This window comes from Mauremys reevesii, linkage group 14 (genome assembly GCF_016161935.1).
Source record: "Mauremys reevesii isolate NIE-2019 linkage group 14, ASM1616193v1, whole genome shotgun sequence".
NCBI lineage: Eukaryota > Metazoa > Chordata > Testudines > Geoemydidae > Mauremys > Mauremys reevesii.
In genome coordinates, this window is record NC_052636.1 from 23,189,695 (window position 1) to 23,213,048 (window position 23,354).

General features: G+C 50.0%; 3 non-coding genes across 3 annotated transcripts; all 3 read left to right on the plus strand.

Annotated features, from left to right (window-relative positions):
- The first annotated feature begins 6,197 nt into the window (after positions 1 to 6,197).
- On the plus strand, positions 6,198 to 6,269 carry TRNAC-GCA. The gene has a single exon. It is a non-coding gene; the product is annotated as a tRNA-Cys (tRNA).
- Positions 6,270 to 10,674: 4,405 nt separating this feature from the next.
- TRNAS-GCU lies at positions 10,675 to 10,762 on the plus strand. Its single transcript has one exon. It is a non-coding gene; the product is annotated as a tRNA-Ser (tRNA).
- A 10,576-nt stretch (positions 10,763 to 21,338) lies between these two features.
- On the plus strand, positions 21,339 to 21,411 carry TRNAI-AAU. Its single transcript has one exon. It is a non-coding gene; the product is annotated as a tRNA-Ile (tRNA).
- The last annotated feature ends 1,943 nt before the right edge of the window (positions 21,412 to 23,354 follow it).

Here is a 23,354-nt window from a genome sequence, read left to right on the forward strand (position 1 = left end):
AATCCTGATTTAAAGACTTCAAGTAGCAGATAATCCTCCGGCAAGCGACCCTGCCCCATGCTGCGGAGGAGGGCGAAAAAACCTCCAGGGCCACTGCCAATCTACCCTGGAGGAAAATTCCTTCCCGACCCCAAATATGGCGATCAGCTGAACCCCGAGCATGCGGGCAAGACTCTCCAGCCAGACACTCAGGAAAAAGACTTTCAATATCCCAACATTGACCCTCGGTACTAAATACCAGTGGTGGCACGTTATTGACCTATTGACTAAATCACGTTCTCCTATCAAACCATTCCCTCCATAAACTTATCAAGCTTAATCTTAAAGCCAGAGAGGTCCTTCGCCCCCACTGTTTCCCTTGGTAGGCTGTTCCAGAATTTCACTCCCCTGATGGTTAGAAACCTTCGTCTAATTTCAAGCCTAAACTTCCCGACTGCCAATTTATATCCATTTGTTCTCGTGTCCACATTAGTACTGAGCTGAAATAATTCCTCTCCCTCCTGGTATTTATCCTCTGATATATTTAAAGAGAGCAATCATATCTCCTCTCAACCTTCTTTTGGTTAAGGAAAACAAACCAAGCTCCTCAAGGTTAGAGATGTAGCACCCAGTAGTGCCTTGCGAAATGTGTCCACTCCTCCCACCTTTTGGTCAATTTTTGAGGAAACAGAGAGGACTGCCTCTGCCTTGCAATGCTTCCAAAAGAAATCGGTAGTTTTTTCTGACAAGTGTTGGAAGGAGGCACCTAAGAAACGTGGAGACAAGGAAAAGGTCGCCATAACTCAACTTGCATCCATGGCTCTTGAGGCCACAACGCAGAGCACTAAGCACTGTACGACCACAGCTGGGGAGAGAAGGGTCTTTTCCAAAGGCATTTTCCACTTGCAGGGTCCTCTCTGTGCGCAGAATTCCTGATAGTTTGATGTCTGCAGGCACTGGAGATCACTATTTTGCCATCTCTCTCACTGTTTCAGTGAACATCTGCTGTGGTTGTTGAAAGTCTGTGATGGGATCTATGGGATGCAACCTGAACAGTGGGACCCTGAGCCCTGTGTCCCACTGCCTGGGCTCCTCTCACACTATGATGTTGTGAGGAGCTGTGAATCTCTGGCAGATATTGCACTTACACAGACATCTACAGGTAGGGACACATCCAACTGTTACATGAATGCTTCTCCCAGCCACTCATAACACTAATGATAGAGAGCCTCCGCCAATTCCCCCAGCTCTGCAGCCTTGCACCCCTGGACCATACCATCTTGCCTTAATCAGAAGCCTGATCAGTGTGAGTTTATTACGCAGGGTCCACCTCTCCTCACTGTGAATAGTACATGAACCAGCATTGTAATTGAGCTGCGATTTCCCAAGAACTTGAAGCAAAATACACCAGTTTCAGTACAGCGTAAAACAGATTTATTAACTACAGAAAGATGGAGTTTTAAGGATTATAAGTGGTAGGCATAAAAGAGCAAAGTAAGTTACCATGGAAATTAAAGATAAATTCACAATCTTAACTTTACACCTTATTACACTAGGCCGTAGTTCGGTTATGCCACAGGAAGGCTTAATGCTCGAGCTGCAGTGCATGCTGGGCAGGCTCTAGGCCGGGCTCCCACGACAGGAGAGAAGAAGAAGACTGGGCCCCTGGAGGCAGGCTGGGGCTTCCTGGATCCCATTTGCTCACAGCCAGCGCCCTGCCCCACTCCCAAGCCCCCAGGTCAGCCAGAATGGAGCAGCGGTTTTCACTCCACCAAGTCCACTTATGGCTTACAGGCAACTCCCAGACCCACCACAGCCCACCATGTCAGCCAGAAAGGAGCCCACTCAGCCTCGCCATTGCTGCTTTTCCTTCCCCCTAGAACCCCTCTTCTCCTGGGCTGCAAGGAGCCACCCCTGGGAAGCCAAGAGGCAGGCACATGATTCTGCCTCCCAGCAGCCAACCGCACCTCCCCCGGCTTTGCAGAACGAATGATGACGCTCTACTAACCCCACTTAGCCGCACTGAGGTGCTTCGCTTCTGCCCTGCCTTCCTCAGCTCGACTTTCCTCTTTTCCCCCATTCCTGCCTCACTTCCTCCTTTGGCAAGTCACGCAGAGGAGGCCAGCAGGAAGAGCCGGCCTCCACCGGCCAACCTCCAACAGCAGAGGAGGCCAAGCCACAAGCCTCCAAAAGGTGACACGCCGCACTCCTCTAGGTTCTCCAGCCTGACACCAAGGTGCTTTCTCCACTGCTGTCAGCACCCTCTGTCATGCGGGGGTTGGAGTTATCCCAGGGACAGGCCAATAGGAGAAGGAGGAGGCCTTCCTGAACAGCAAGGGGATCTGGGAAAAGGAAGCCAGCATGTTTCTGCACCAGGGACCTTTTGCGTGTTAGGCAAATGTGATAACCACTACACTACAGAAACTCCATCTGCTTGGCTGTTGCTCACCCTAGCACAGACCGATGGACAAACCGGTGACAGCCCTTCAATAGGTCAGCAGGCAGAGCAGAGGACTGGAGCCGGGGCTCAGGAAGTCGTCCTTATGTCACCCTTGTGACTCCAGCTTGAGGGAGAGCTTCTTTTTCTTCCCCTTGCTGACAAAGAGCAAGAGAAGAATGAAAGGGCAGGTGGGCCAACTCAGTGCAGAAGCCCATGCTGCCTTTTCCTGCTGCATAGCCTGAAATGAGGGACTCGTGGCAGTTAAAGGAACTGCTGCATTTTCAGAAAACATCCCACCTGTGCACAAAGGGGGATAGAAGAGCCTGTTAGTCTAGCACGCTCCCAACTGAACTACTTCAGCAGCTGCTCGGTTTCTTTTTGGCCTCCTGCTTTTCTGTCTGGGATGTTGTTGTCAGCTGTGGCACAGAAAAAGGACGTCATTGCGAGCGGCCCATGAAGACAAGATTCACTTTTGCCTTCCTTGCTCGGCTTTACTTGCTTCCTCGCCCTATTCCTGCCGTAGTTCCTGGGTTACCTGAAGGCGACGGGGGGCCAGCAGTACAAGGAGGAAGTTGGGCAGCTAGACCCTGGTGGCAAAAGTCCTGCCGCCACTTGCCACCCCACTCTCTTCTCCCAGCATCACATATTGGCCACCAGGGACTTGGGGCCCAGCAGCGCAACGGAAGGCAGTGGACAGAGCCACCTCGCCTTGAAGCTCCGGCTCATTAAACCACATCTTCAGTTGCTGATGGCCAATGAGAGACCGACATCGCTTGCTATTTTAGCACTTGGAAATGCCATTGGTCAGTCACTGGATCTCTGTAATGCTGTTACAGAACAAAGGAAAATAGAATCTCAGTGTGACATTCTATACCTTTGGGGGAGCAGCTGTAACCCCCTTAATCCTCATTTTCATATCATCGTGATCTTACATATAGAGCATGACTTGTAAGGTATCAGGGAAAGGATATGATCTGCTGAAAGTCACTTCTCTACCCATAGATGTAGACCATTCATGCATATGAAGTTATGAGAATTGTGCAGTGTGGTTGTCACTGTGCTGCAAGGTGGGGGAGTCAGCCAAATATTAGCTCCCCAGTGGCACCAGCAAGGAAAGTAACCAACACCCAGACAGGGTGTCAAACAACCCATCGACAGCCATTGCCCAGCAAGGGAGCTACAATGCAATGACTCACCTGCATGAGGACACCCCAGGGGAATTGCTCAGACTTGCTTGGAGAGACGCAGTGATGCTCACCTGACTCTGAAGGGGGGAGGGGGGCAAAGCCATGAGGGAAGAAAGGACATGATAAAAGGAGAGACATTTGCCAGGCTTTATCTCTCTCTGTCACCTACATCTACAGCCACCCCCACACCAAGCAACTGAAGCGCTGATGAAAGGGGAGAGCCTGGCTGAAAAGCCACCAGCCAGCCTGTGGTGAGAAGCATCTGAGTTTGTAAGGGTACTGAAAGGGTTAAGATCAGCTTAGAATTAAAAGCAATGAGGAGTCCGGTGGCACCTTAAGGACTAACAGATTTATTTGGGCATAAGCGTTCGTGGGTAAAAGCCCACTTCTTCAGATGCATGGAGTGAAAATTGCAGATAGAGGCATAAATATAGATTGGAACATGAAGTGACGGAGTTACCGTACAAGGAGAACCAGTGTTGAAGGCTAATTCAGTCAGGGTGGATGTGGTCCTCTCCCCGTAATTGATGGGGAGGTGTCAATACCAAGAGAGGGAAAATTGCTTTTGTCGTGAGCCAGCTACTCCCAGTCCTTATTCAAGCTCAAATTAATGGTGTTAAGTTTGCAAATCAATTGTAACTCTGCAATTTCTCTTTGAAGTCTGTTTTGAAGGTTTTTTGAATGGCTACTTTGAATTATTGGGTGTGAATGTGTAAACATGCTATTGACTATACAAGTCCCATATGGTCTCGTGATTTGGATTCCTGGTTTTCACCCAGGTGGCCTGGGTTCAATTCCCAGTGTGGGAACAATGCAGAGCTTTTGCTCAGAGGGGAGGCAGGAAATGAAAGGAATGGGAAGGGATCCTGCCAGCAGGGGAGTTGGACAGTGTTGGGAGGGGACCCCAGAAGTGGGGGTGGGGCAGTGGTCTGGGGGGAGATGAGGGAAGGATCCCAGCTCTGTGGGAAGTTGACATTCTGGAGAGCACAGGCCTGGCATGGGGGGTGGGAAGAGTGAGTGTGTCCCTCTAAACTCACCACCAGCAGACTAGGCAGGCTTGGAAGAATTACGTATTTGTTGGTAAATGTCAATTTCTGTGTAAACACACAATCCAATGGCAAAATCTTTCCATCGATAATCATCACAACTAACAGAAGGGCAAAGTAAGAAACATGTTGCTTGAGAACTTATCCTGTTCTAATCCTCTAGGGTTCCCTTTTGCCTTAGGCACCACCACATGGGCATTTCATATCCCTCCTCATTTTCACACAGACACACAATTTCCTTTGCACAGATCCATGAACAGCAAAACCTCCCTGTGTCTATTGTCTGAGCCAGGGCATTCGATTCCACTGAAACCTTCTCTCCTGCAATGGCAATGGTCAGACAGAGGGAATGCATCCACCTTCCCCCTGGCAGTGAGATATTCACTCTCCTCTTCATGCTGCTGTTGTTATTCCATGAGTCATCAAGGATGGAATAAAAAGCTGAGTTTCTCCAGGGTGAGGAAAGAAAGGAGCCACCAACGCCCGCAAAAATCTCAATGCCCAGAGAAAACCTGCCTCTGTTATTGGACTCCCAGAGGTGCTGGCAATACAATGGGAAAAGGGACTGTCTGAATTGCCAAGGCAGGAATGAACAATCTACAGCAACATCATTAACCACAAACACACTCTAATCATGCTCCAGCCAGTAGGGAAATGGGCAGGAACTCTGGCTGTTCAGCCATGGCCACACGTACAGAGCTGCACAGCAGTGAGTGTGCTGGGGCAGCTGGTCTGAGCAAACAATTTGTAATGACCCTTCAGTGAGAACAGAACCAGAGTGTAGAAAGGCCCCTGTGTTAAGTGGTTGTGGCTGAGGCCTTAGGTAGCTGGGCTAGAAAACCATGGGTGTCTTTCTATGAAGGTTTGATCCTTGCCAGCTAGACAAGGCTGGTGTGTGGTGTCTCCATGGCTGTACTGTCAGTGTCTGATCACCCATGGTGCCATAGGGAGCCAAGCCTAGACATATTCAGAGACTAAGGTCAAGTCAATGTTTTAAACAGTGAGTCTAGGCTGCTGCAGCTCAGTAATGGAGATGCTCTGTGCCAGGGTTTCTCAAATGTCCTTTCACTGCAACCTCCTGCCAAAATAACTTAATACGTAGCCCTGTAAAGAAGGACCAAGCCCCCCCACTTGGGGGGGGGGGGGGCAAAGCCTGAGGGATTCAGCCCTGGGTGGGGGGGCTCAGACTTTTGGCATCAGCCCCAGGACCCAACAAGTCTAATGCCAGCCCTGGTGACCCCATTAAAACAGGGTCACGACCCACTTTGCGGTCCTGACCCACAGCTTGAGAACCACTGCTCCATGCTGAGGGGGGAGAGTTTTCCTGTTGGTGTAGTCAATCCACTTCCCCAGGAGGTGGCAGCTCTGTCATGGGGAGAAGCTATATCAGTGGGTGTGCAAGCTGTGGTGTTTACCACATTTAAGAAGTTTAATCAAACCCCATTTTTAAAACCACCTGTGGTCTGGGAATGGCACAGGAGCTCGATGAAGCAGGGTCTGTCCTTCAAAGTCCTGGAGATCACAATTCCATACTCCTGTTGTAATGGGGGTATAGCTCAGTGGTAGAGTGTTTAATTGCAGATCAAATGGTCCTTGGTTCAAACCCAAGTGCCCTCTTAAAGAAAAGAAATTTTTTTTTATTTCCATTCTCCATTATGTTCAGGAGCTCCACCATACGAGGATGCTTGAAATGAATGTGAACACTCCACATTTCGCTGTCCAAATGCATAAAAACCTAGCAAACCTGTCCATCAGCTGAAATCAGTTCCAAGCCTCTAAGTGTCTAGTTTATGTTTTCATCAATTAAACAAAGGTATCATTCCCTGAAGCAGAGCAGAAGCTTGAAATATAGGCAGCATAGGGCCAATATTCATAATGTCAACTACAAAAAATGATTCACATCTAGAGATAGCATCATTATAATCAGCCAATCAGAACCTCTCCATAGACCCCTTACACAACCACTTCTCTGTAATATTGGCTGCAAATATAGAACAGTGGTCGCAACGGTGATCTATACAGTTGCAGATTATGTCAATAACGTCACAGGAGGTGACACGGCATCAGTGAGACTGATACTGGAATACTGCCTCCAGTTTTGGTGTCCTCATTTGAAAAAGATGTGAAATTGGAGCTGGGGCAGCAAAGAGCCACCTAATCTTCTGTGGGCTGGAAAAAATACCTTCTAGTGAGCTATTGAAAGAGCTCAACCTGATTAGCTTATGAAAAGAAGATTGAAAGGTGACTTCATTGAAGTGCCTTAATGGAGAGAAAAGATTGGGTATTTAAGAGCTCTTTAATCTAGCAGAGAAAGGCATAAGAAGACCCAATGGCTGGAAGCTGCAAAGAGACAAATTCATATTACAATTAAGGCACAAAAATTCAACAGCGAGGATGATTCACCACAGGAACAAGCTACCAAGGAAATTGGTGGATTCTCCATCTCCTATGTCATTTAATGAAGACAAGATGCCTTTCTGGAATGTGTTTGCCCCAAAAGTAGCTCTTGTGTCCTACAGGAGGCCTGTGATATGCAGGGGGTCAGATTAGATGCTCTAATGGTCTCTTCTGGCCATAAAGTCGACTAATTTCTGAAAAACTGAGTGTAGCATTGGGAGCAGCGTCTGATGTTTCCCTGTCTAGCCGGCTAGCTGCCTAGAACGAACGCTCCTTGAGCGGGGTGATCCCCAGGGAGTAGCTCAAACCTCCAAAGTGCCTGGCCAGGAGCAGGACATTAGCACAGCAAGGGAGGGTGTGGCAGTGACATCACAAAGGCCTTTTGCAGGACCTGAGACTATTGGTCCAAGGTGGTGGGGAGGTGGTGACCTCACAGAGAGATGCTGACATCAGCCAGGCAGGACAGGGGTGAGGGGCCAGGGAAACTTCAGAGACCCCTGTGGCTTTGCTTCAGCAAGTCTCCTTCTCCAGGTCTCTCTCTGAGGACTGAGAGAGTATTCGGGTTCACAGACGTGAGCGCCAGTGGAACCTCTTTCGAGTTTTCTCTTTCCCTTTTAGTGATTTTACTAGAAAACAGCCGTCCCTGTTTAGAAGGTAAGAGCCTCCTGGAGGTTTGAAACCTGTTCAGTCTGATCCATCTGTTGCAGGGGAGTGCTCTGCAGTTCCCACTGTGGGAGGTCCACCCAAAAATGTGGGGTAAAATAGTGCTCGGGCAGTGATCCCCACCAGTGACCTGGGCCATCCTTTGGGCTCTCTGGTGAGAACCCTCAGCCTCCCGTCCTCAGTCTCTACTCTGATTGGCTGAGCTGGGGAGGCGACTCAGGTCCTTGTTGGTCTCTTTTAAGACCAAGGAAATAAGTCAGAACCAGTTCTATGTTTGATGAATTTTGCTGCTTCTCTGCATTAATGGTCTCTGAGCAGCTCATGATTCTCCTAACATTGCAGTTCTCCTCAAATACTTGCTGAATAATTACTGTCACTGTTGTTGGTCTGGAGCTCATCACAGAGCTCTTTATTCAGGTCATTCAATGTCTGAAATTCAAGATCTGATGGTTAGTTTGCAAAAGCAGCAAAGAGTCCTGTGGCACTTTATAGATGTTTTGGAGCATGAGCTTTCGTGGGTGAATCCCCACTTCGTCGGATGCATGTATTGGAAATTTCCAGGAGCAGGTATATTGAAAATCAGGGCTCTTGGGTCCTATTCCCAACTCTACCCCTGACTGGCTGTGTGACCTAAGACAAGTCAATTCTCCTTTCTCAGCCTGAGCTTCTCCCTCTTTCGAGCAGGGATAATAATGATCTGCTCCTGCCTACCTCACGGTGGGTGGAGGCAGGGCCGGCTCTAGGTTTTTTGCCGCCCCAAGGAAAAAAATGTTTGGCTGCCCCCACCCCAGCCCTGGGCTCCCCCCCATAACCCTTGCTGCCCAAGCCCTGGGCTCTACCGCCCCCACCTGCACCCCCTGCCGCCCCAGCTCTGGGCCTTCCCCCCACCCGCACCCCCCTGCTGCCCCAGCTCTGGGCTCCCCTTCCCCACCAGTGCTCCCTCAACCACACACCCTCTGCTGCCCCAGCCCTGGGCTCCCCTCCCCACACCTGCACACTCCTTCTGCCCCTGCCCTGGGTCACTGGTAACTTGCTCCCAGGACGGATCATTCAGCAGGAATTTTGGATGTGCACAGAACACAGACAGGACTGGTTCCCGCATGGTTACAGAACTGCAGTAAAGTGGAACAATTTTCAGCTTGTGTGATTGGAGGATCTCTGGATGCATATTATCAGACTGTCCTCCATAAATGAGGAAAAGTTGAGGTGCCTTTATTATTCTTTTTTTCTATGGGGAATTTGCCAATGCAATATCACTGTCTTCCTTTTAAAAAACAAAACTAGAAAAAAAATGGCAATCACTGTTGAAAATAGCAATTCCAGTCCTAAAAACCACTGGGAAGCATTTCTTGCTCAATTTTATCTAGTAGGATGCCCCTGGAACAATGGGATAGAGAAACCTGCATCACTGAAAGTGCAGCCATGGAAACACCACACAGCAGCCTTCCCTAGTAGGGGCAGGGGGGTGAGAAGGGACATCATCCGAGCTCCCTGCATCCAGGTCACTTTCCTCAGCCGGGCTGCATCAGGGGAGGGCAGAGAGCAGCAGCTTCTGATGCTCCCCTCACAGCCCAGCCCAGGTGGGGAAAGTGACCAGGACGCAGGGAGCACATAGTGTTGCTCCTCGCTCCCCCCACCCTCTGTGGGGCCACGGAGGAGCATTGGGGCAGGGGAGAGCAGTGAGCACCTTTGCACGGCCACACGGTGCCCTTTGACCCCCTGGAGCCCAGGGCGGCTGCCGGGGGCCCCACCCCTAAGGCCGGCCAGGCTCCCCAGCACGAACAGCAGAGACACAGGGAGACTGGCCACCCACTGAGCAGAGGTAGCCTGGGCGGCTCGTAATGGAGGCTCGGGGGGGCTCAGCCTCCCCAAACCTTGCGTTGCCAAGGGGACAGTGGGGCCCATGACTAGGGGCCCTGGCCAAATGGGCCCCCCTGGGAAAGTCTCCCCCATGTCAGCCCCAGGGCTGGAGGAGCTCCCACTCCCTGCTACGGCCCGGGGGCTGCAGCAGGGCACAGAGCTTCTCTGGTCTCGGGGCCGCAGCGGGGCCGGGGTAAAGGAGTGACAGGGTGGGGCCAGTGGGGGAAGGGGTGGAGCAGAGGTGACAGTGGATGGGGCCGTGGGTGGAAGGGGGCGGAGCCACACACAGACGTGGGGGGGGTCATGGTTCCGGTGCTGGGGCCCCCGCACTTGTTCTCCCTTTCCCTGGGCTTTGGCATCACTAGCCCCTGCTTAGCGAGTAGGGGTCAGTGGTCCCCAAAATGTGGGGCGTGACTCCTAGGGGGACACAGAGGAAGATTGATGGGGGCACCTCAGGGCCTGAGCCAGCCCCCATGAAGGGCAGGGAGGGAGCCCCACTCAGCCCCACTCTGTCCCAGCTCTTCCCCAACCCCACCCTCAGCCTGGGACCCTGGCTCCCAGCCCGGCCTCGACCCCCTTACCCCTGTCCGCACCCCTCTCCCCAGCAAGCAACGGCCCCACTCCCAGCCCCGGTTCTCGACCGCGGCTTCCGAGGGGCCACAGCCATGGATACGAGGGTGCAGTGTGAAATGTTTGGGGACCACTGGGTTAGGGTGACGTCCTCAATCACTTCTCTGCAGTCCAATGAAAGCAATTCCTTCCCCCCCACCCCCGTCAGGACGTCCTAGGTACGTTCCACTGCCCTTCACTCATACAGGGAGGAGAATAACATTTCATTCCACTCAATTCTAAAGTGATTTGCAACCCACCATCCTCCCAAACTGGTCATTTTGAGGAAGCGGCCCCATCATGCTGCATAGCTAGGCAGAGTAGGGGTGTCTGTGCAAACACGGCCTGTTCCTGAAGTCTTCCCCCAGCTCCTCACTAGATGTGAGGGGGGAGCTCATTCAGCCCCTGATTATGCTTAGTATTTAAAAACTCCTTAGTGTCCCTATCTCTGCCAGCCTTAGATTTCTCCTCCTGTCCCTGTCTTAGCAGCTGAGATGAGGTGACCGAGTGGTTAAGGTACTGGACTGCTAATCCATTGTGCTCTGCACGCATGGGTTCAAATCCCATCCTCATGGGCTGCATTTAGTCTTCGTTCTCCTTTACAGACAACCATCTCCCCCCTTGGTACAATGACAGATCAAACAATGTTGCTTCTTGCAAACAAAAACCTCAGAATCTCAGCTGCCCCTCCCCCCTTGCTTCAAATAAAATATCTAAATCCCAGAATTTTAAAAAAATTCTCTAGTCCTGCATTTCTTAGTTTTTATCTCAAAAGGGAACAGCCTCATAATCTCCCCCAAACACCCTGGGACCTCCCCAGATCATTAAAATACCCCCAACCTGAGCAAGGCCACAACAGTGAACCAGAGCTAGTGCCTAGGCCAAGCTGTTCTGAAGGAGGCAACTCAACCATTTTCTCTCTGCTTCCCTTGGCAAAGTCTGACTGAGAAAACAAAATTCCCCAAACTGAAAATTTTCTGCTGAAAAACCACTACTAGTCTGTTTGGGGACTTTGGTTTGAATGTACTATTATTATTCTCCTCTGATTACTGAATCAGTTTTGTCATCCAGGTGTATTTCCAGCTGTTGAGTTGTGGGGGAGAGAGGCCAACTCATGATGTCTCTACCCCCCTTTCATAGTTTCTTCCAACTGGCTAGGAAGTACCTTTGCTAGGATGTGAGCCAAGCAGTGTCCACTGTCGCTGTGCTATCTCGGAGAAGTCTGCATTGTACACGGTTCCTGGGATAGTCCTTGGCAGTGTGGAGCCCAGCAGCGGGTCTGGCTCCTCCCTTGTCACACCTGTGGAAGCAGGGAAAGCTTCAATAAGGATTTGAAGGGGATTTTAATGCGTGTCAGTCAGTTAGCAAGAGTCAGGCCATACTGTAACCCTAATGACGTGAGACTTGTAGGAGCAAAGATAGTGCGAGGCGAGAGGACAGGAACTGTGTACAAAGTTATTACGACCTTGCAATCACTAACCAAAATGCAGGCTTGTTTTTCTTAGGATTGAGACAAATAAGATAAGCCTTTCTGCTATGTATAAACAAAATGTATTTGTTGCTTTTTACTGTTTCCATGATTGCTAGAAATTGTCTGTAACAAAGGTATAAAGGCTTGATGTAATTGTTTACCAGTTGAGAGACCTGTCTGGGACTGAGGCGACCCTGTGTCCTATGGCACTCTCTCCCTCCATTGTAATTACTGGAGAAATAATAAAGTATTTGATTTTGCTGCACCCAAACAAAAAGCGAGAACTGAGTTTTTCTCCGACAATTTGGGGGCTCGTCCGGGATGGCAACGCCCACGGACCCACAGACGGCTACTACGGATCATTCCCCTTCGAACCCCATGGCGCCACATGAGAGGTATGAGACGTACCCTGAGAGTCCATCTCTCCTGGGATAAAGAGGGCAGCAGGGCTGGCCTGGACCAGCTGACCTCATGAAACTAAAGCTGAGAGGCTAAAAACTGTGGTGCAGATATTTGTGTTCACACTGAAGCCTGGGTTCGGAAACCCTCACCCCTCGTGGGGTCTCAGAGGTTGGGCTCAAGACCATCTGTCTGCACTGTAATTTTTTACTCTTGCAGCCCAAGCCCCATAACCCTGAGTCAGCTGACCCGGGCTTTGCGACAGGTGCCCTGGGTGTGTTAATCGCAGTGCAGACATAACATTAGGCTACGTCTCCAGTGCAATGAAACACCCACGACTGGCCTGTGTCACATTAATCTGGTCATGCGGCTTGGGCTGTAAAGTTGCAGTGTCCGTGTCTCGGCTCAGGCTCAGTCCCCTGCTCCAGGAGCCCAGAAGGTTGGGAGGAGTTTAGCAAGTGGAAATGGTAAAACCGCAGGGAGTATTACCCTGGACTCATGGCATTTCTCCATTGGTCTGTCTGCTCTGGGGCAGGGACAGAAACACGTCCTGCTGCTTTTGTTATTTCAAAGGGCGGTTTAGGATTTTCATTCTCAGACACGGTGCACAAAACAGGACTCCACCCTCGGCATAAACTAAACGAGCTGCCCACAGATTCTGACAGCCACAATGAGCATTTGGTGTGATTGCTCAGACCTGCCCCTGTCCCAGAGGGACGGGGTTGTCTGAGAGGGGACTGGACCACTGACCTATCAGCTCCTAACTCCCAAACTTTCAGTAACTCTATCCTCAGTGTCTGTGAGTGTAATTTAAACCATAAGAAAAACCACACTAGGCTAGACCGACGGTCCATCTAGCTCTGAATCTTGTCTTCTGACAGTAGCCAGTACCAGGTGCCCCAAAAGCAACTCAATAAGGTACCACTGGAACTTGAACCCAGGATCTCCTGTATACAAAACAGTGGTTTTAGCCAGCTAAGCCATGGTGCCTAGAGTTGCTGAAGGGATCATGTCTGCACACACCTGACTCTCTGCCAACCTCCATCTGGGCCTGACAAGCTTTGCTGGTGTTTGAATTCAGTAAAGCAGAGGAGCAGGGGAAGTTTTACTCCCAAGGTTCTTTGGACAGGTCTACACTACAAAATTAGATCGGTGTAACTACATTACTCAGGGGTGTAAAAAATTTACCTCCCTAAGCAATGCAGTTATATCAGCCTAACCCCGGTGCAGATAGCGCTGTGCCAACAGGAGGGCTTCTCCCATCAACATAGCTTGGGGAGGGGCTTGGTTAGTGAAGATGAAGAGAATAGGTGGCCCATGGCTCTTGCATTTGGGGAGGCTGGGTGTGAGCGCTGGAAGCTCCCTAGAAGTGGGGGGCCCATTGGTGCCAACCATGGCACTGCCCCCACCACCCTTCTCCTCTCTCTGAGGCCCCACCTGTGCTCCCCCCTTGCTCCTGTTTGGCCACTTCCCACCCCCGCTCTTCCTCTTTGGCTGAGGACGGCTGAGCCACCTCTCGCTTGCTCCTCTCCTCCCCCAAGGCCTTCCTGCCTGCTGCTCGTGCCTCTCCACCCCCTACCACAAGGTCTGCCCGCCAGCCGTCACCGCTCTGACCTGTCCCTGCAACCCACCCTGCCCAGCACTCACACCTCTCTGCCTCTCCCGAGACCTGCCCTGCCCACTGCCCCCACCTCCGAGACCTGCTCTGCCCACCGCTCGAACCTCTCTGCCCCTCCCCTGAGACCCACCTTGTCCACGTCTTTCTTCGGTCATCTGTTGTTATTCCATGAGTTATCAAGTATGGAATAAAAAGCTGAGTTTACTCCAGGGTGAGGAAAGAAAGGAGCCACCAACCCCCCGGCATTGCTGCTTTAGTTAAAGTGTTTTAATAAAACAGCTATTGAATGTCCTCCCTATGCCCCTTGTGTCCCCAGAGCACATCCCTGCTAGCAGTTCTTGGATGGCAACAGAGAGCAGTGCACTGTGGGTAACTATCCCACTGTGCAACTGGCTGCAGGGTGTTTTGGGAAGGGTTTGCAATGCCTCATGGGCTGGTACAGCATCACATGATGCAGGTTTCTCTATCCCACCGTTCCACGGGCATCTTACTAGATTACCAGCTGCTTTTCAACTGCAGTGTGCGTGGCGGGATAGAGACTGTTTGTATGTGGGGAGAGACAGTGTGTGTGTCTTGGGGAAGAGTGAGTGTGTTGAGCTAGGTAGGAGCAGATCATTATTATCCCTACTTAAAAGAGGGAGAAGCTGAGGCTGAGAAAGGAGAATTGAGTTGTCTGAGGTCACAAAGCCAATCAGTGGCAGAGTTGGGAATAGGACCCAAAAGCCCTGATTTTCAAACTAACCATCGGATCTTGAATTTCAGACACTGAATAACCTGAAAAAAGTGCTCTCAGATGAGCTCCAGACCAACAACAGTGCACAGGAATTATTCAGCAAGTATTTGAGGAGAACTGCAATGTTAGAGAGAATCATGAACTGCTCAGAGACCATTAATGCAGAGAAGCAGCAAAATTCATCAAACACAGAACTGGTTCTGACTTATTTCCTTGGTCTTAAAAGAGACCAACAAGGACCTGAGTCTCCTCCCTGTCAATAACCCCCTGCTCAGCCAATCAGTGTAGAGACTGAGGAAGGGAGGCTGAGGGTTCTCACCAGAGAACCCAAAGGATGGCCCAGGTCACTGGTGGGGATCACTGCCCGAGCACTATTTCAGCCCCACATTTTTGGGTGGAGCTCCCACAGTGGGAGCTGCAGAGCACTCCCCCGCAACACACACACACACACACACACACACTCCTACCTCCTGGTGTTGGGAGGAGAAAAGGAAAAAGGACAAAAGAAGCAAGACACAAAGAGAAGGGAGGGAGGGAGGGAGGGAGGAAAAGGGGAAACAAAAAGGACAAACCCTAATGTCCCCAGTGATTCTAAGGGACAAAATCTCAGGTGCAGAATAACATTCTGCCTCCTTAAGCTCATGTTTTCCATGCCTAGAATTCAACTGTCACCACATGGATCAGACTGAACAGGTTTCACACCTCCAGGAGGCTCTTACCTTCTAAACAGGGATGGCTGTTTTCTAGTAAAATCACTGAAAGGGAAGGAGAAAACTCGAAAGAGGTTCCTCCTGGCGCTCACGTCCGTGAACCCGAATACTCTCTCAGTCCTCAAAGAGAGACCTGGAGAAGGAGACTTGCTGCAGCAAAGCCACAGGGGTCTCTGAGGTTTCCTGGCCCCTCGCCCTGTCCTGCCTGGCTGATGTCAGCATCTCTCTGTGAGGTCACCACCTCCCCACCAACTTGGACCAATAGTCTGAGGTCCTGCAAAAGACCTTTGTGATGTCACTGCCGCACCCCTCCCTTGCTGTGCTAATGTCCTGCCCCTGCCCAGGCACTTTGGAGGTTTGAGCTACTCCCTGTGGATCACCCCACTCAAGGAGCGTTCGTTCTAGGCAGCAAGCCGGCTAGACTGAAAACATCAGACGCTGCTCCCAATGCTGCACTCAGTTTTTCAGAAATTAGTCGACTTCATGGCCAGAAGAGACCATTAGAGCATGTAATCTGACCTCCTGCATATCACAGGCCTCCTGTATGACACAAGAGCTACTTTTGGGGCAAACACATTCCAGAAAGGCATCTAGTCTTCATGAAATGACATCAAGAGATGGCGAATCCACCACTTTCCTTGGTAGCTTGTTCCTGTGGTGAATCATCCTCGCTGTTGAATATTTGTGCCTTAGTTGTAATATGAATTTGTCTCTTTTCATCTTCCAGCCATTGGGTCTTGTTAGGCCTTTCTCTGCTCAATTAAAGAGCCCTTTAATACCCAATCTTTTCTCTCCATTAAGGCACTTCAACACTTCAATGAAGTCACCTTTCAATCTTCTTTTGATCAGCTAAACAGCTTGAGCTCTTTCAATAGCTCCCTGGAAGGCATTTTTCTCCAGCCCTCAGAACATTTGGTGGCTCTTTGCTGCCCCAGCTCCAATTTCACAACATCTTTTTCACATGAGGACACCAAAACTGGAGGCAGTATTCCAGTGTCAGTCTCACTGATGCCGTGTCACTTCTTGTAATGTTATTGACATAATCTGTAACTGTATAGATCACTGCTGTGACCACGGTTCTATATTTGCAGCCAATATTGTCGAAAGGTTGTCGTGTAAGGGGGTCTATGGAGAGGTTCTGATTGGCTGATTATAATGATGCTATCTCTAGATGTGTATCATTTTTGTAGTTGACGTTATGAATATTGGCTCTATGCTGCCCGTATTTCAAACTTGTGCTCTGCTTCCAGGGAACACCCCAGCCAGACAAGTTGGTGTCAGTTCTGCCTAGAACGAACGCTCCTTGAGTGAGGTGATCCACCTGGAGTAGCTCAAACCTCCAAAGTGCCTGGCCAGGGGCAGGACATTGGCACAGCAAGGGAGGGGTGTGGCAGTGACATCACAAAGGTCTTTTGCAGGACCTCAGCCTATTGGTCCAAGGTGGTGGGGAGGTGGTGACCTCACAGAGAGATGCTGACATCAGCCAGGCAGGACAGGGGTGAGGGGCCGGGGAAACCTCAGAGACCCCTGTGGCTTTGCTCCAGCAAGTCTCCTTCTCCAGGTCTCTCTTTGAGGACTGAGAGAGTATTCGGGTTCACGGACATGAGCGCCACGAGGAACCTCTTTCGAGTTTTCTCCTTCCCTTTTAGGGATTTTACTAGAAAACAGCTGTCCCTGTTTAGAAGGTAAGAGCCTCCTGGAGGTTTGAAACCTGTTCAGTCTGATCCATCTGGTGAGAGTTGAATTCTAGGCATGGAAAACACAAGCTTAAGGAGGCCGAATTTTATTCTGAATTGTATTTGATCCCCACCAGTGAGCTGGGCCATCCTTTGGGCTCTCTGGTGAGAACCCTCAGCCTCCCTTCCTCAGTCTCTACCCTGATTGGCTGAGCAGGGGGTTATCGACTGGGAGGAGACTCAGGTCCTTGTTGTTCTCTTTCAAGACCAAGGAAATAAGTCAGAACCAGTTCTATGTTTGACGAATTTTGCTGCTTCTCTACATTAATGGTCTCTGAGCAGTTCATGATTCTCTCTAACACTGCAGTTCTCCTCAAATACTTGCAGAATAATTCCTGTGCACTGTTGTTGGTCTGGAGCTCATCTGAGAGCATTTTATTCAGGTCTTTCAATGTCTGAAATTCAAGAGCCGATGGTTAGTTTGAAAATCAGGGCTCCTGGGTCCTATTCCCAACTCTGCCACTGACTGGGTGTGTGACCTAAGACAAGTCAATTCTCCTTTCTCAGCCTTAGCTTCTCCCTCTTTCAAGTAGGGATAATGATGATCCGCTCCTACCTACCTCATGGTGGGTGAAGGATGGGGATCCATTGGAGAGTGTCACTAGGAGTAGTGCATAATATGAGGTGTCCTATCACGTTTACTCAGAGCAGATTATGACATAATAGAATAGCTGAAACAGTCTATTTTATTTGTATTTTTTATTTTTAAATTGTTAAGAGCAGCAATGACTTAGCTCAGATTGAAGCATCTTATCTAATGTTTGAGATCGAAGTGTCTCCTCTTTGTGTGCGACGAGACAATTTAACGCACTGTGACAAACAGGAGATGCTTTTGTTTTGAACAAAATCTTTTTGCAAAGAACTTTCATCCCACTTGTTATGGTTTTGAGAAACAAACTGGTTTAGTCTGAATGGGATTTTCTGACAGAAATGGTTTAGATGAAATTTCCCCACCATTTCAATTCCTGGGCTCTATCCCTGCCTCTGGAGTTTTTTTTGTCTGTTAGAACAGGAGTCGGAACTGGTGGCTTCTCTTTCTGGCTCTGCCACTGCCTTGCTGTGTAGGCCCTTGGGTAGGTCATTTCCCTTCTCTGGACCTCAGGCTCCTCCCCATCTGTCCAATGGGAACAGGGACAGTTCTCAAACTCTGGGCAGTCGTGAGCCTGAGTGAGATAAGGGGCGTTAAAACCCTCTGTGAAGGAGAAAGGGGAGTTTCACGGTGTTTAGCACCAAGGAATTCTAAAGTTTGCTAAAATGTCTAGTCTGTGGAAACAAGAAATGGTCGGGGCCAAGCTTTTTAACCACTGCCTTTCTTAAAGCCCATTCAGGGATGTGAGTCTCTGTCTTTTCGGTACCTGGGGTTCTTTGCCAGCAGGAGAGAAGAGGTTCCTGACTCCATTTTTGTGGCCTTAACAAACCAGGTGTTGTGCCCCAGTTCTCGTCTGAGATCCCTGAAAAAGAACATCCCTTCCCATCCATGAACAAGACAGGACCTATCTTTCAAAGGGGAACAAAGAGACCCCTGGGACTTGCAGACTAGCTAGCCTCACTTCCATAGCTGGAGAGATACTGGAATATATTCTTAAACAATCAGTTTGTCAGCAGCACCTACAGGATAATTTGATTCTTAGGACGAGTGAGCATGGATTTGTCAAGAACAAATCATCCCAAACCCAGCCTCTTTCCTTCTTTGGCAGGGTTCCGGGCCTAGTGGAGGTGGGTAAACAGTAGATGGGATCTATCTCGGGGTTACTAAGACTTTTGACACAGTCCCGCAGGACATTCTCACAAGCAAACCAGGGAAATGCGGTCTAGATGCAATCACTGTCATGAGGGTGCAGAACTGGTTGAAAGCCCAGACTCCAAGGGCCCATCTCCAGGTTTGGCTGCCCAACGGAGAGGGGGCACCTCGTGGGTCCAGCAGGGATCAGTCCGGGGTCCGGTGCTATTCAATAGTTTCATGAATGATTTGGAAAATGGAGTGGAGAGCCTGCTTCTAAAATGTGCAAATGACACCAAGCACTTTGGAGCTCAGGATTGGAATTCAAAACGCCCTTAACGAATTGGAGACTTGGTCTTCTTGAGCCAAACCCCATGGCTGGGCCTCTCTCTCTAGACTGGGCTGAAGTGAAACCCCAGAGCCAAACACTCCTCCTCCTGGGCAGTGCGCTCCGATCTTGAATGGTCAGATGCTGCTTAGCGCTGTCAGAGCAGCTTTGGCTGGGGGATTCTCCCAGCACTTTCCAATAGCGGGAAGGTACGAAATCCCCATTTGCCTGCTGGGGACGGAGCCCTAGAGGGGGGAGCAACTTGCCCAAAGTCCCACCGGAAAAGGAAAACAACCAGCAGTGGAACCAATAGGGGTGTCAGGATCCCAGAGGCGCTGTCACCCCAACACTAGGATGGTGTTATGCACCCCCTGCGGCTGGCTGAGTTTCTCCGTCCCTTGGCAATAAGACAGTCTAGAACCCCAACCAGGGTTATTGTATCTGCTACCCAAGATCCATAAACCTGGAAATCCTGGATGCCCCATCATCTCAGGCATTGGCACCCTGACAGCAGGATTGTCTGGTTGTGTAGACGCTCCATCCTCATTCCACACAAAGATGGACTACAAGCCGTCAGGAACAGTATCCCCGATAATGTCACAGCAAACCTGGAGGCTGAACTTTGTGACTTTGTCCTCACCCATAACTATTTCACATTTGGGGACAATGTGTACCTTCAAGTCAGCGGCACTGCTATGGGTACTCACATGGCCCCACAGTATGCCAACATTTTTATGGCTGACTTAGAACAACGCTTCCTCAACTCTCGTCCCCTAATGCCCCTACTCTACTTGTGCTACACTGATGACATCTTCATCATCTGGTCCCATGGAAAAGAAAACCCTTGAGGAATTCCACCATGATTTCAACAATTTCCATCCTACCTACAACCTCTGCCTGGACCAGTCCACACAAGAGATCCACTTCCTGGACACTACTGTGCTAATAAGCGATGGTCACATAAACACCACCCTATACCGGAAACATACTGAACGCTGTACTTACCTACATGTCTCCAGCTTTCACCCAGACCACATCACACAATCCATTGTCTACAGCCAAGCTCTAAGATACAACCGCATTTGCTCTAACCCCTCAGACAGAGACAAACACCTACAAGATCTCTATCAAGCGTTCTTACAACTACAGTACCCACCTGCTGAAGTGAAGAAGCAGATTAACAAAGCCAGAAGAGTACCCAGAAGTCACCTACTACAGGACAGGCCCAACAAAGGAAGTAACAGAACCCCACTAGCCATCACCTTCAGCCCCCAACTAAAACCTCTCCAGTGCATCATCAAGGATCTACAACCCATGCTGAAGGACAATCCCTCACTCTCACAGATCTTGGGAGACAGGCCAATCCTTGCTTACTGACAGCCCCCCAACCTGAAGCAAATACTTACCAGCAACCACACAACAAAAACACTAACCCAGGAACCTATCCTTGCAACAAAGCCCATTGCCAACTCTGTCCACATATCTATTCAGGGGACACCATCATAGGATCTAATCACATCAGCCATGCCATCAGGGGCTCATTCACCTGCACATCTACCAATGTGATATGTGCCATCATGTGCCAGCAATGCCTCTCTGCCATGTACATTGGCCAAACCAGAGAGTCTCTACATAAAAGAATAAATGGACACAAATCAGACATCAAGAATTATAACATTCAAACACAGCCAGAGAACACTTCAATCTCCCTGGTCACTCGATTACAGACCTAAACGTCGCAATATTACAACAAAAAACCTTCAACAACAGACTCCCACGAGAGATGCTGAATTGGAATTAATTTGCAAACTGAACACCATTAAATTAGGCTTGAATAAAGACTGGGAGTGAGTGGGTCATTACACAAAGTAAAACTATTTCCCCATGTTTATTTGTCCCCCTACTGTTACTCACACCTTCTTGTCAACTGTTGGAAATGGGCCATCCTGATTATCACTACAAGTTTTTCTCCTGCTGATAATAGCTCACCTTAACTGCTCACTCTCATTATAGTGTGGATGGCAACACCCATTTTCATGTTCTCTGTATATATATATCTTCCTGCTGTATTTTCCACTGTATGCATCTGATGAAGTGGATTTTAGCCCACGAAAGCTTATGCTCAAATAAGTTTGTTAGTCTCTAAGGTGCCACAAGTACTCCTCACTATTTTTGCAGATAAATTAATGGAGGTTAAGTCCATTAATGGCTATTAGGCAGCCTGGGTAAGGAATGGTGTCCCTAGCCTCTGTTTGTCAGAAGGTGGAGATGGATGGCAGGAGAGAGATCACTTGATCATTACCTGTTAGGTTCACTCCCTCTGGGGCACCTGGCATTGGCCACTGTTGGCAGATAGGATATGAGGTTGGATGGACCTTTGGTCTGACCCAGTCTGGCCATTGTTCTGTTCTTATGAAGAGAGGGGCAGAGCCCTGCAATAGAGTTTCTGTAGTGTAGTGGTTATCATGTTTGCCTAATATGCAAAAGGTCCCTGGTTCAAAACCAGGCAGAAACATGAGGGCTTAATTTTTCCCAGCTCCGAGTGGCTTGTCCCTGCTGTTGTAGGAGCAGCAGTGATTTCTATGCTCAATAGGTCTGTTATACTTTCCCCATTCCCATTTTTGTCTCCTCTCCCTCTCTGAATGCCTGTGAAGTGGCTTTCCCCCTCCCCGTCCCGCTCCCTCCTGGAATGCTTGTGGGATGAAGGGGCTGGTTGAACAGCTGGAAGATCAGAAGAGCTGCTCGATAGACAAGGTGTCTGGGACTCTCATTAGGCAGTGATCACACACCCAGAGCATGGACACTGCCCAAGGTGGAGTGTGACCCACCAGATGCAGCCAAGTCATCTCCAGTCGCAGGCCATGAGGAGCAGGTCCTTAAAAGGGGAAGGGGCCATGTGCTCAGGAGTCACTCACAAGCTTGTACCTCCAGTGACTGCCCTTCGTCCCGACCGCCTGGCCAGTGGTTCGCTGCATTACATTCCATCGTACCTCGGGAAGACTTACCTTCATCACACCGTCCATCACGGCGCTGTGGGACACTTACCTTGCAGAATCCTGTGCCTGCCTCTTGTCTTCCCAGTGGTGGCTACTTGCAGCCCAGGAGAAGAAGGATGGTTCTGGTGAAAGGAAGACAAGCAAAGCACTGGGAGGAAATTTGGGTGCGGGCTCTGTGCTGGGGGTGGGGGTGGGCTGCAGGAGGGGTGGTGCAGCTCCCAATGTGACTGGTACACACAACCCTCTGGCAGCAGCTCCTAGATGAGTGGGGCCAGGGGATCTCCATGTGCTGCTCTCTGCAGGTGCTGCCCCCAGAGCTCCCATTGGCTACAGTTCCTGGCCAATGGGAGCTGCAGAGTTGGTGTTCGGGGCAGGGGCAGCACGTGGAGACACTCCCCCCACCCCAGGGGATGCTGGGACATGCCAGCCACTTCTGGGAGCGGCACGGAGGGACGGAAGTAGAGTGGGCAGGGAGCCACCTTAGTGCTGCTGGCACATCTCTGCACATGCATTGGGGAGGGGAGCAGAGGGCCTCCATGTGCTGCCTGGGGTAGGGGCAGTGCACAGAGCTGCCTCCCCTCCCGGTTCTATTACAGGAGTGGGTGGGGTCTTTTGGCCTGCAAGGTGCAGCAGGTCGGACTAGATGATCACACTGGTCCCTTCTGACCTTAAAGGCTCTGAGTCTAAAAGGGAGAGGGAAGTAAAGGAAATTTAAAAAAAATAAAATAAACCAAGCATTGTAATACCAGGATGACTCCAACTGCTCATTATATAGTCCCACCCCTTTCTTCCTCCACTGGGTGTTTAATGACCTGTTGGGACTTGGGACACTAATTCTCTCATTCCATTGATAAACTGATACAACGTGACTGAAATTAAACCAATTCCCAGTAGAGGAATCATCACATCATTGCATTGACTGGGAATCGAATCCCGGTCAACTGCTTGGAAGGCAGCTATGCTCACCACTATACCACCAATGCATCTGGTGAAACTCTGATTTTTCACACTTGGTGTCTGGTCACCTTACTTCTCAGCATGAGGCAAATGTCTCTGTGGTCTCTGCCGTTCATCGTGGGGAGTTTCCCCACTGATAACAGTTCTTGCTGGGTCGGGGAGGGGAGAGAGAAGAGGCGTTTATTCTGTTTCATTCCTCTCCATTTTCTGTTCCTCCCTGTCCCTTCCAGGGTCCTCCCTTCCATTTCAGACTGTGCAGTGACACCCTCCCTGCACCCAGGACTTTCGAGCCTCTGGAGCAGCACAATCCCATGAGATCCTCAGTGACCAAGGGTCTTTTCCAACAACTTCCAGGAGACCCAGCTTGAATCTAAAGGAAGCTCTGTTCCTTCCTGGGGATCCTCTCTCCCTTCATGGAGATCAAGAGCATGAAGCCTCTGCCTTGCCTCCTGGGTCTGAATTAATGTCCCATTTCCCACTATCTGCTCGAAAGAAACAAATGTTT